Here is a 14,206-nt window from a genome sequence, read left to right on the forward strand (position 1 = left end):
TGTGTAGAACCAAGAACCTTTGATTGAATTCACTTTCACCTATCAAACAACTAGGAAATGCACTCAAAATGGAAGCAACCATGAAATTGGGCTAAGCCCCTTCATCCTCGATTACATATGTGTATGCAAGTGTATTCATTCCCTACTTGACAAGAACCTTGAAAGCCTCTCATATCCATTGGACTTAGCTATTTTGATATCCTTACTCCGAAAGCATCCTAGATAGAGCCTCGTTGCTAGTCACACGTCCATAGCCTCGATGAGGTTATCACTATGGTGAACCACGAACATTGCTCTACCTTTAGTGATTATTTTTATAGCACTGATAGAAATATTCACACACCCAAAGCCAAATTGTTCCATTGTTCACTTCTATCTCTCTATCTCTCTCTCTCTCTCTTTGATATTGCCTTTCTTTTCTTCCCAATCTTCTCTTTTGGCTTACAAGCAATGAAGTTCATACAGGGTTCGGAAGACCATAGTGGCGCTGAAGCAGGTGTATGATTTTTGCTAATCCCAATTTCACATTGAGAACTCCCAAAGCACTCAAAGAAATTAAGTGTGAGTAAAAATGTTATAATCAAAAGACTTAGATACTCCAACTCAAAGAATGAATCCAATCCAAACTCAGTACAAATCCTTTTCGCAAGATAAGGTTGATCAAGAATCCTATCTCCAATTCAACGAAACCTCACAAAGAGATATCTAGGAAATATACCAAACAAATCCACTACAAGAAATATCAAAGTGTGTTGCTTAACACCCTATCTCTCTCACAAATTTGGACCCCTCTAGCCAGCTAACCACACAAGCAACTAAACTAAAGAAGCCTAGATAATAAAAGGAAAAAATTACTAAACTACTTGGGCCAAATGACTCAATGAAAACCTATAGATTGGCTCTCTAAAGCAAACCAAGCCAAGCAACTAACAAAGGCACTCAAAGAAATTTTAAGTCAAATGACTCAAGGCAAATTAACATCCTAGCTTGACATGTAACAACTATTTGAACCAACAAAAAGGAAAGCTACCCTAACCCTCTTGAACCAAGTGGTTCAAGACAAACCTACTCTAACTATGTACAAGAATCTCGAAGTGATGACACAAACCAAACTAATATATACACTTGATCTAACATGGTTTCTCAAGATGTTCAAGAGTAGCAAGGCTTTGGTGATGGTTCTTAGTTTTTCAAATTTATCCTTTTACTCTGAAAAAATATTTACTACCTCATTTTCAAACTCAAGAAAATTATCATGCAAGATCAACAGTTGAGGCCATTCATGTGGTCCATGGTTAATCCAAATGCAAGTTTTCTCTCCTAAACCTCCATAATCAAAATAGTAACTTTCAAAATTTTGAACATTAGAAGCAAGGAAAGAAACACCCTAACATGTCTCAAGTGGTAATTCATGTTGAAATCCTTGTTGATCATCCATAGCTTTAGGAGATCGCAGTTGGTGGTGGATTCCCCCTCTCGTATCAGCATCAAACTCATGGGTGTTCAAGGAAGGAGTACTTTGGAGATCAAGCCCTTGGAATACTGCTTTAGATGGCTTGTCCTTGTATAGCATGAACCACGCATCCTTGTGTGTATTGCTAAGTGCATACTAAAAAATTAAGGATTCCCTAATAATCTCTCCTTCGAATATCTCTCTGAGTTGACCGAATACAAATTCCCACTGTAGCACATATCCAAATTGTTCTTCATCATCTTCCACCATGGTGTCGCATATAGATCTCTCATTAGGAACAACTTGCAATTCTTCATATAGAACCTCATCAATCTTAGCCTCTTCAAAACTAGAAGAAAGCTCATGACCAAATGTCCTCATGAGTTCATCAAATTCATTCTCAAGTGGTGAAGTCTCAGGAGGCTGAAGTTATGGTGAACCATGCCACTTGCAGTAACTTGATCATCTTGAAATTTATTTGCTAATGAATTAACTTCGTTCATGATATCCTGAAAATCTAGGGGGGTTAATCTTCTTATAGTCAGTGAATAAATCGCTCACTATTTCCTATTTCTTTTGCATTTTAGATGGTGTTAAAAAGGGTCCGATTTCTTGTGTGCTATGGGCAGATAGTTTTGGCTCAATTCTAGAATGGCATGAGGAGTGAGTCTCATCCCGTCCTCGTCCGAATGGGACTGCCAAGTCATTCATTTTTTTCTCCATGTTTCCTATTCTAGTTTGAGTATATCGTAAAACTTGGACCAACATGTCCATGGAATTGTTAAGGTTGGCCCCACTAGACACTTCATTCTTGACAATGTTTTTGTTGTTTTCCATAGTGTATGTTTTGTTTCCTAAAATGTACAGTTGGTTCCTTTATCAATATTATGTTTACATACATATGTTCATTATCTAAAAGAGAGAAGATACAATTGTTTGTTAAAAAAAAATTAAGTACAAAATGCCATTTGTTCTCATTATTTTTCAATAAACCAAAATAGAGATCCTTTTACCGTTGTAAATGCAACCTTACTTATTGACAATATTTCTCCCTCTCCTAAGAGTAGATAGAGATAAGCCAACAAATCTTCTTAAGGAAATTAGACACCCTATTCCTAGGTATCTTGTATGTTTCCTTCCTTGGGCTTTTCCTGCCCTTTACAAGGTACATTATAGATCATAAGTGGATCAATTTGGTTGGCATTCCATGTTTGAAAAAGTTTGTTTTTCATGATTGCCTTTCTAGCAGGATTCCACCTAACCTTTTCCTTCTTGATCCGGAGCAAGGCGTGAGCTAGAGTCTGTAATGTCCCCATTTCCAAAATTAATAGAGTTATTTTACGATTAAACAAATGAATATAATTATTTATTATATGTTTAATAAAGAGAATCTAATAATAAAAAAATAAACATTCAGTACATTGAAATATTAATAAACCATAATTTTGTTTATTAATTTTATATATATATATATATATATATGTATATATATAAGAATAATAATACTATTTTTAATATTATTATATTAAAATAAAATGACCAATGATTATATCTTACAGATTATACTATTTAAGTATATATAGAATAGATCATATTTATATATGAAACATATACATAATTAATATAATATATTTAAAAATAAAATATTAAAGAAAAGTAATAATGTGACTATTCAGAGAGAATAGTCATAATCCTTGAGAAATCTTCATATTTATAAGGCGTGGCATAGCATAAAAAGTGGGAGGAAAAACAGAGAACAAGGAAAAGGTTTTATAGTATCGAACCTTAGTTTGCAAATATAATCCACATAAATTACAACGTACAGATCGGGAGATTCTACAACAATTAAGAACTACAGCCAATGCCTACTATTATAAAATATGTGGCGGACTCTTTCCTGGAGTTACCAAGATAATAAAGGAGATGGCTATCATTAATGGGAATCAACATAAGGGAAGCAAGAAGATAAGACCGGCATTATTAAACAAAAATCCTACTCAACGAACTCACATAGATTCCTAAAGATAATAATAATAAAAAAATCATTCGAGCACTGTGAGATTACAAACTCAGCACTTTGACCTGGACAGTTATTCGATAATTTCTCCAGCGTGGTGTTTTGTTAATCAATGGTTTTAGAGCCTATGGCTAGCAAATAAGATCACGACAATGTTTACAACAATCACAAATACTATTGAATAGGAAAATAAAACTGCCCTCATAGCGATACATGAAGAGATAAAATCAACACTATATACCATTGCGTATTATCAGTTTCTGCATAAATTCTGCAATAGTTAACTATACTTATGTGTTAAGTTTGGTCTGGAAGACTATAGTATAGCAGAGATAGCTAATACATATATTGGGAATTTATTCATATCTATAGTTTATACTTGCAGATCTCAAAGAGAGTTATCGTAGGCAATGAAGATAGTATTGGTCCGCCTTTGGCAAGGTTTAACACATGTGCATCTTGCCATTAATCAGAATTGGAACCTTAAGAAGATCATCAACAATAAATAGATATAAAAAAAAGGGATTAGGAAAGACATATAAAGAGAGTATAAAAAAGGAAAAACAATATTTTCTCACTGTGATAGAAAAGTAAACAAGAACAAGTATAGCCGAACTAGTAATACTTGACAGAACACCAGCTATTGTCAGAGAAGAGAAGAACACACAGATAGATTGAAAAGGCTATAGATGACTTGCATCAAATTCATAGTATGCTCTAGAATCAATTGCCTCCTTCGTAAGATAGGAACAGGAAACACCAAAGGAAGCTATTATCTAAAAAGCACAAACCATCTTCTTTCAGACTACCATCATACTCTCGATGCAAGAATATAACTACACATTGGAAATCACATCATTCTACTATAAGCAATTATATTAAACATCCTGTACGATCCATATTCTCAAACAATGGACTAGAACTATCAATTCATCATTATATGTATAACAGAACATTATAGCATAACATCCATTAACAAATGAGAAGAGGCCAAAGGTATATGGAATATTAGGACAATCATTATAAAAATGATATCAAGTGTATCAAGTATAGATGAGATAATATATTTTTCTGAGAGGAAATATTTCAAGAAGGGGAAATTATTTGGTAGTCTCAAACCTTTAGAAACAAGGGACATTACAGTGGTATCAGAGCATGATCTTGCCATCTTGTAGGGTGAATCTTTAATATGGATCAACATATAAGAACAAAAAAAATGGTCATCAAAGATATGTGGAAGAAGGATGAAAGAAGATATGTACAGTCAGAGAGCAAGAAGAAAAATATACAACAACATTGAGTAGTTAGACGAAATAGTAAGCAATAATGAGGGAAACCAGTTATTTTTGACGGCAAATATATGAAGTAAAAAGCCTAAAGCAATAGAAATCATTAGTGGCATGGCTACGGATTATCATCATTTAGATTGACAACAAGTTCATATATTGGAAAAATGAGAAGAGACCTCATCCATTGAGAACACATAAAGATTGAAGACTTTATTCAAACTATAATAGATGGAAGTATAATCCATATCAGAGTTGCCCAAATAACACCTTGGGAACAATGACATGTCTACACAAATATACCATCTATTAAGGATCAAGCAAGGTATGGACAATAGCAAATATCGAATCGCATTGGACTGGTTATGATTAAGTAAAAGATTCCTTATTTGCGCCAAATTGGAAATAAAGTTTAAAGCAAGGACATTTCAAAATGAATGTTAAAATTACTAGTATGGAATTGAGGCAGAGAGCTAACATCTCTGAAGGACTTCACGAGATATTCTATAATTGAATATACATAAAGAAGTGAGGCAGAGAGACAAGTATTCTCTGAAGGATAGTACATACTGTTAAGGAAAATCATATGCATATGTAAGGATGGATACACCCAGAGTGGGTATCCATAAGGCCTAGAATGAGGAAGAACTCCCTCCTAGGAAGGATGGATATATCAAGATTGATTATCCATAAGGTCTTAATGAGAAGCTTGTGAGAAGATGGTGCTTAGTGGAGAGTTCTATTAATTAGAGCCACAAGAACTTCTCCTTAAGAACGGCTTTAATTGGGAATTAGGATCTTATAAGTAAATGACTTACAAGATTGAATATATTCTTATCATGGTTTTTGAAGTACTAACATGTGATGCATGTCTAACATGTGTATGCTTCATGTTTGCATTGTGTCTTCATGCATCAATGTGTATACTTTGTGTCTGCATCGTGTCTTCATACACTAATTATATATATTTTTGGTGCATGCTTTATGTTTTCATATATTCTAGTATATGTTTCTTAGTGATTATCAGGCACAATCTCAATGAGTGTCAAAAAGTAAGGACATTCTTAAGGAGTATGGAGCATCATGAACATTCTTAGCAAGTGTTAAGATTAAGGACATTCTGTCAAGGTTGGATCAGAGGCATTCTTTGTGAGTGTTGAAGTTAAGAGGACATTCTAATGAATGCTAGAATTCTTAGAAAAGAATTAAGACAAAGACTCTACATCTTTGAAAACTTACTTAATCCAGAAAGGAAGCAACACCTAGCAAAAGGAGAACCACAAGTGTTCTACTACATCAAGATAAGTTCCTTCTTTAAATTTATTCTTAATAATTTAAATCTAATCTTGTAATATTTAAATTATAACTATCTAATCCCAAAAATTGAAATCGTTGTTGCAGGACTATCACAAGGAGAAAATATTGAATTGCTTGAGGACAAGCAATTTTGGGAAGGGCGGACTATAATGTCCCCATTTCCAAAATTAATAGAGTTATTTTACGATTAAACAAATGAATAAATGAATATAATTATTTATTATATGTTTAATAAAGAGAATCTAATAATAAAAAATAAACATTCAATACATTAAAATATGAATAAACTATAATTTTGTTTATTAATTATATATATATATATATATGAATAATAATACTATTTTTAATATTATTATATTAAAATACAATGACCAATGATTATATCTTACAGATTATACTATTTAAGTATATATAGAATAGATCATATTTATATATGAAACATTAACATAGTATCATGTAATATTATTTAATCATTACATGCATAATTAATATAATATATTTAAAAATAAAATATTAAAGAAAAGTAATAATGTGACTATTTAGAGAGAATAGTCATAATCCTTGAGAAATCCTCATATTTATAAGGCATGGCATAGCATAGAAAGGAGAAGGAAAAATGGAGAACAGGGAAAAGGTTTTACAGCATCGAACCTTAGTTTGCAAATATAATCCACATAAATTACAACGTACAGATCGGGAGATTCTACACCAATTAAGAACTACAGCTAGTGCCTACTATTATAAAATATGTGGCGAACTCTCTCTTGGAGTTACCAAGATAATAAAGGAGATGGCTATCATTAATGGGAATCAACATAAGGGAAGCAAGAAGATAAGACCGACATTATTAAACAAAAATCCTACTCAACAAACTCACACAGATTCCTGAAGATAATAATAAGATCACCGTGAGATTACAAACTCAACACTTTGATCTGGACAGTTATTCGATAATTTCTCCAACCTGGTATTTTGTTAATCAAAGGTTTGAGAGAGCCTATGGCTAGCAAATAAGATTACGGCAATGTCTACAACAATCACGAATACTATTGAATAGGAAAATAAAATTGCCCTCATAGCGATACATGAAGAGATAAAATCAACACTATATACCATTGCGTATTATCAGTTTCTGCATAAATTCTGCAATAGTAAACTATACTAATGTGTCGTGTCCGGTCTAGAAGACTATAGTATAGCAGAGATAGCTAATACATATATTGGGAATTTATTCATATCTATAGTTTATATTTGCAGATCTCAAAGAGAGTTATCGTAGGCAATGAAGATAGTATTGATCCGCCTTTAGCAAGGTTTAACACGTGCATCTTGCCATTAATCAGAATTGGAACCTTAAGAAGATCATCAACGATAAATAGATATTAAAAAAGGGATTAGGAAAGACATATAAGGAGAGTATAAAAAAAGGAAATACAATATTTTCTCACTATGATAGAAAAGTAAACAAGAACAAGTATATCCAAACCAGTAATACTTGACAGTACACCAGCTATTGTCAGAGAAGAGAAGAACACACAGATAGACAGAAAAGGCTATAGATGACTTACATCAAATTCATAGTACACTCTAGAAATAATTGCCTCCTTGGTAAGATAGGAACAAGAAACACCAAAGGAAGCTATTATCCAAAAAGCACAAACCATCTACTTTCAGACTACCATCATACTCTCGATGCAAGAATATAACTACACATTGGAAATCACATCATTCTACTATAAGAAATTATATTAAACATCCTATACAATCCATATTCTCAAACAATGGACTAGAACTATCAATTCATCATTATATGTATAACAAAACATTATAGCATAACATCCATTAACAAATGAGAAGAGGCCAAAGGTATATGGAATATCAGGACAGTCATTATAAAAGTGATATCAAGTGTATCAAGTATAGATGAGATAATATATTTTTTTGAGAGGAAATAGTTCAAGAAGGGAAAATTATTTGGTAGTCTCAAACCTTTAGAAACAAGGGACATTACAGAGTCTCATCATCTTTAGGTACAGAACAATAGGAGTAATCATATTTTGGCATGTTCTTAATTAGGAAGAAGAATACAAGGTGGAAAGGTTTCTTTCGAGGAGTAATTTGGTTTTTCATCTTGTCCCAATTTAACATTGTAGTTTTAGTTTCCTTGGAAGTCAATGAAGAACCTAAGGTTTAGTGTCGAACCCAAAGCTTCGATGCCATATGTAACAAGCTATTTTTTCCAGTCCTAATTTAATAGTCAAAGTTATATAAAAGATACATTACTCTTCATAATCACATGAAAGATAGTTATAACGACTTCTTAACGTATTCAAATAAAGGAGATTAACACTTTTAATTGATTAACAAAATCCTAGATAATTGAAAAGTGATTAATTAAATTAACTGCCTGAATGATTATAACAATATCAACTACCTAAACATGAATTCAATTTAACTTGCAAGTACATAAAAGTAAAATACCCATTAAAAAGAAGATAACTGGAATGCAGATCATATCTCTGTCTTCTACAAGTCTTGGCATTAGGTGGAGAGGAGAAGCATTGGCAGGGGATTAACCTTCCAATTGTAGACCCTTAAGTGTCACCACAATCTCAATTGAGAAAGGTCCTCACTACCTAGTATTAGGCATGCAACACCCTTGCCCTACCACTGAGCATCGTGGTGTTAGAGTGTTGGCTATGCAACCAGCTAGTCTATGGAGTCCTTCCTATCAACCCATCTATCCAACTACTAGCAGCCCCGACCTTTAGTGATTACAACAGCAAGTATGCCACTAAACCTACCTTGACTACAGATTAACATGGACATTATATATTTTGCCTAATTTAAAAAATGTTATAGCCGTTGAGATTTCATGTAAAGTTAGTCGACTGGTAAGATTAGTTAAATGATATGATCATGTGAAATGGAAATATGGTTATTCATTATAATTTCATGTGAAGATGACATGTTAGTTAATCGTAATGATATTATTAATGATTATTTGTTGTCTTGAAAATTTTAGAAAGTTGGTTACTCATTATGGTTTCTTGAAAAGTGAAATAGTGGTTAATCGTTATGATGTTTTATGAAAATGATTGCTTGTTATAGTGACCTTGGTTTTATAATGAGGAATACATTATTACCATGGCAATTCTCGTTTGCAAGAGCGTGATGAAGTGGGGAAGCATTGCCAGAGAACGAATTGGGTGAGGGACACCAATCTACCTATGGGTCAATAGGTATGAATTCTAACCACCAAGGCTAAGGGGTAAATGGCTAGGTAAGTTACAATGGATTACCGTGAGCTAATCGGTCAATAAAAAGTGTATTATTAAAGAAAAGATCACTAAGTTTTAAATAAAATAAAAAAGAACTAATGTGTTACCTTATAAACTAGATGATCTTAGAGCTTCCTCTAATATTTGTCATGTCTTAATATAACAATACCATAGTATCTACATATGCTTGTATATGTGTATGCATATATATGTATGTATGCATAAATTTGAATGAGACGTACGTATACGCCCACTTAATATATGACATATACATTACATACATTGTTGGATATACATACATACATACATATATATTTACGTGTGTACATACATACACAAGTATAGTTAGGTGTAGTATGGTTTTTTTATATTGAGATATTAGTATAAGTTATTATTACTCCTTGGCAATTTTTTCATTAATTTATCTTGAGCGGCCACATTTCTATAATTCATTGGGCCCTATATTGTTCGGTGGTCATTTTAATAATATTGCCACATATGTGTTGATGGCTTTTGGTTTTAACTCCTTGCCACATTCATAATTTCTTGCTCATAACTAGCCATGTAACTAAGCAAGGAAAGATCTATTTTGTGCGATGGTTCATATTGAGCAACATTGATATCTTCGACAAAGTTTATACTTCATACTACCTGTGTTGCTTTTTACACATTGCTTTACATATACTTGTCATGCCTGTAAATTCCTTTCATATTTCTTGCACTCGCACACAGTTTCTATTTCCATATTACTTTTGAATAATTCCTCCACCTTAAATACCGATTTAGGCATCATTGTAGTGTAACTATACCACAAGGTATTCTCTTATTCATAATTTCCATATGGTGTCGGGACTTACCGCTGGAAGATACAAGCACAGAGGTGTTGTGAAAGGCATCAAAAACTATTAGCAATACTTTTTTGCTCTGCGGTTAGTAGTCTTGGTCCTGTTTGACTTACATTGCTTGAAGACCAACCGAACATTTGAAGAAGCAACATTCAGTTAGGTCATGAAAATATTTCTGCTTAATTATGCTCTATAAGCTTGATGTAATGTGTTTCGTAGTTATTAGCCTAGAATTAAGAAGGCAATGCTAACAGTTATAGAGTCTTGATTTGAAATGATCTAATGGTTTTCATTTGTATAACATTTGTAAATATGCTCCAAATCGAGCAAACTATGGCACTTTGCCTATATACATTTGTCTATTTCAGAATTATTATTTAACTTGGAGAAATATCTGACAGTGCAAGCTTATCTAGAGGTGTCTACTATATATTCTTTGAGATAAGAGACAACACCCTTATGAAAGTCAAGAATGAATTTCAAAGTAGTATGAATCTTTGTAAAGCCATAGGCTCAGACTGGCCAGAATGCTTTGGCTGTGACTATATAAAGTTTAGACAATCACCCAAGAATTCATCAAGGAAGACCAACACAGTCAAGATGAAGGGCATGTATTGATAACCATAGAACCACAGGTTATCCCTGCATGATAAGAGAAAGAAAAGTTTGTAATAAATAAGTAAGTAATAAAGTGTTTTGAAATTGAGTTAGCTCATGGTAGTCCATTGTATAGGTCTTGTTGTCAAGTCGAGCGGTGGGTGATAGGTTTGCCCACAAAAATCCTTTTCCAAGGTAGGTTAGTGGCATGCTTGCTGCTGTGATCACTCAAGGTCAAGGTTGCTAGCAGTCGGCGGATAGGTGCATGGAAGGTATCCAAAGCCTAGCTAGTTGTCTAGCCGACCCTCTAACACCAAGATACTCAATGGATAGACAGTGGTGTCTGAAGCCTAATCCCAGGGTAGGGATGACCTTTCTCAATAAAAATTATGAAGGGATACTTAAGGGTATGTAGTTGGGAGGTTAAGCCCTTATCAACACTTCTCTCTTTCGATGCCAAGGCTTGCACAACTCAAGGATAAGATCTGCATGCAAGATAACTACATTTCGGGTATTTTACTTATATACTTTCCGCATTCTAATTTATGTATTGTAGATGGTCATTATAGTTATGTTGGTTTCTCTTTCATTGGATTAAGAATCAGTTAAATTTATTATTCCTTTTCTTTGAATATATAAAACGAAATGAAATTGTATTACATGTGTAAATGATATTGTAGTTGTTAAAACTGTGCTCCTTATGAATCTGAAAGGAAGTGTTATTTTGTTATTTTAAACCATTAAAATACGATTAGAAATTTTAGCATGTTACACTATATGCTTGATCACCCATCACTTAGCTTGACAACAAGATTTATACCCATTGATCTCCATGAGTGGACTCAATCTATTTTAGTTGTTTATATTCAAAACAGATTTGGTTAGTGCTGATTATTATTTTTTGACTTGTAGCTTATTCCATGTAACCTTTGGTTATCAGCCCACCCCATTCATCTCAACCTTTCTGGTCATCCTCAATGAATCCCAGTGTGGCTGTCCAAGATTTATTGATGAAAACTCTGCCTATTTCAGACATGATATCTCTGCCCAATCTGGGCTTATTACAGATTTATAATAGGAGGGTCATTGTTATATCTTTATCAACAATCTTCTAGTGATGCTTTTCCTTATTTCAGGGACATACGAATAATGCCACTGCATAGGGATTTCACAGATTTGGAATTTCTCTCCATTTATTTAAACATTGATATGAGACATGTAATTATACAGTAAGCCGTTCAATTAATCCACATGCGCATTCTCTCAGAGATAGTTGTATCATTAAAGAAAACAATTCATCATTGTGGATCTAATCCATCGAGCTCTATTCAAAGAATACTTGCAGCATTTATGCCATTGGTTCGAAATCATAGAACTATCAATCAAAATGTTTAAGAGAAGAGGAGTGCAGTTGGATGCATGACTTGGCTTTATAAACAAAGGGTTGATTCCCTTCAATGCTGGTATGAACTGATCAAGCCTATAACAACTCCTTGACTTCTGATCAACAAGCCTCTAGCAATGCGAGTATGAAAAAAATCACCAAAAGGAAAATCGTAGGTAGAGATAATGACCACCAATATGCATATCGTGATATGAAATCAACTAGGCACAGATGCAATTCACTGAGGTATTCAACGGCACAGTGAATGCAACTCTATGATATGAACACTGACATACAAGAATGTAATTCGTAGATTCGTATTCATGGGACTATGGATACAACGCAAGTAGCAAACTTGAATACAATTGTAGATATGAATTTGATTGCATAAGCTAGCATGTTTGCAAATTGCCGATAATAACAATGGCTAGAATGAATACTATCTCCAATAGGAAACAATAGCTCATTGATTGTATTCATAGGAAATAACAATGACTAGCATAAATGAAATCTCAAATATGTATCATCAACACTATGAACGCAGATCGTGGATGGTAAAAGCAATTACAGAGATTGGGAGCATCCCATTCTATGAAAGCAATCACAAATAAATAAAAAGAATGCTCGATATAGGAGAAACGCCCAAGATAGAAGAAAGGTGGCAAAATGTGAGTTATGTACAAGAATCTTAACAAGAAGATGATATTACAAATGATTCATTATTAGAATAGGCCGCTGGAAAAATGAAGGCCGGAAGGAGAAAAATAAAAATATAGGCTGTTGGAAGTATAAAGGTTGATGGCACAAAATAATAATATTAATAGCATTGCCAAAGGTCAGAAATAATAATAACTTATAAAACATTGACATAAGGATGAAAATAATAATTTTACTCTTTATATTTTATTATAATGACACCCTACTATATTTATTTATATTACAATTGTTCTTAGTTCATTTCATGCTCAAGTGAATACTTTTATTAGTTTATTAAAGGTGTTGACACAGTTAGCTCATGATGATCACTTGGTATACTCTTTCTTGCGTAGTCCATTTTTCCTTGGCCATGGTGGTTTAGGACTCATACTTGTTAGCTCAATGGTAGGTTGGTGCTCTCATGCCCAATTCCCTCTCTGGCAATGCTTTCCCCCTTCGTCACGTTCTTGCAAAAGGAAATTACCGTGGTAATAATATATTTCCTATCATAAATTCAAACTACCATAACAAGTAATCATTTATAATTTATTTAATATCATAATGATTAACCACTATTTCATGTTCTCGTGAAATTATAATGAATAGCCAAAACTTCCATTTCACATGAGACCATAATGATTAACTAATCTTCTAATCCAATCAACTTTGCATGAAGTTTTCAATGGCTATAAGGAATATCTAATAATTAAGCAAAAATAGGGATGTAGCACTCATGACCAATCATAGACATGTTGCTATTTTAGTAGTAGTTGATGAACTAACCAAAGTGATACAATTCATTCCAGGGAGTTTGAGAGATGGTTCATTGACTTTTAACCAAGAGATTTATATAGGAAATATTCAGGTTGCACGTAGTGCCAAAGACTATAGTATCTGACAAGGATACACAGATGACATTAAGGTTTTGGACAACCATTAATGCTTCCTTTGATTCACGATTGAACTTCAACACTACCTATCATCCTCAAAAGGATGGGCAAACAAGAGAGTGAATTAAGTGATAGAGGATTCCAAATGTACTGCATGGATTAACAATACAAGTGGGAAGGGTATCCCCCCTTAGTAGAGTTTGCATATAACAACCCTTACCATACTTCCTTGGGTAAGAAACCATTTGAGGCACTTCATGGACATAAGTGTCACACTACTATTAGCTGGGACATAATTGAGGAGGATATTGTGATAGGTCCTAATATGTTAAGAGAAATGGAGGACCAAATGACATTGATTTGAAGTCGATTGAAGGAAGCGGTTGTTCGACAAAAGAGCTATACATATAGAACTTGACTTTTTTCAAGTTGCTTCAAGA

General features: G+C 33.4%; 1 long non-coding RNA gene across 7 annotated transcripts in view; it reads left to right on the top strand.

Annotated features, from left to right (window-relative positions):
- The window catches only part of LOC149551421 (uncharacterized), a 148,111-nt gene that overhangs the window by 84,088 nt on the left and 49,817 nt on the right, over positions 1–14,206 (top strand). The window lies entirely within an intron of this gene.

This window comes from Cupressus sempervirens, chromosome 6, assembly GCF_028749045.1.
Source record: "Cupressus sempervirens isolate cs-2001-9-10 chromosome 6, ASM2874904v1, whole genome shotgun sequence".
Taxonomy (NCBI): domain Eukaryota; kingdom Viridiplantae; phylum Streptophyta; class Pinopsida; order Cupressales; family Cupressaceae; genus Cupressus; species Cupressus sempervirens.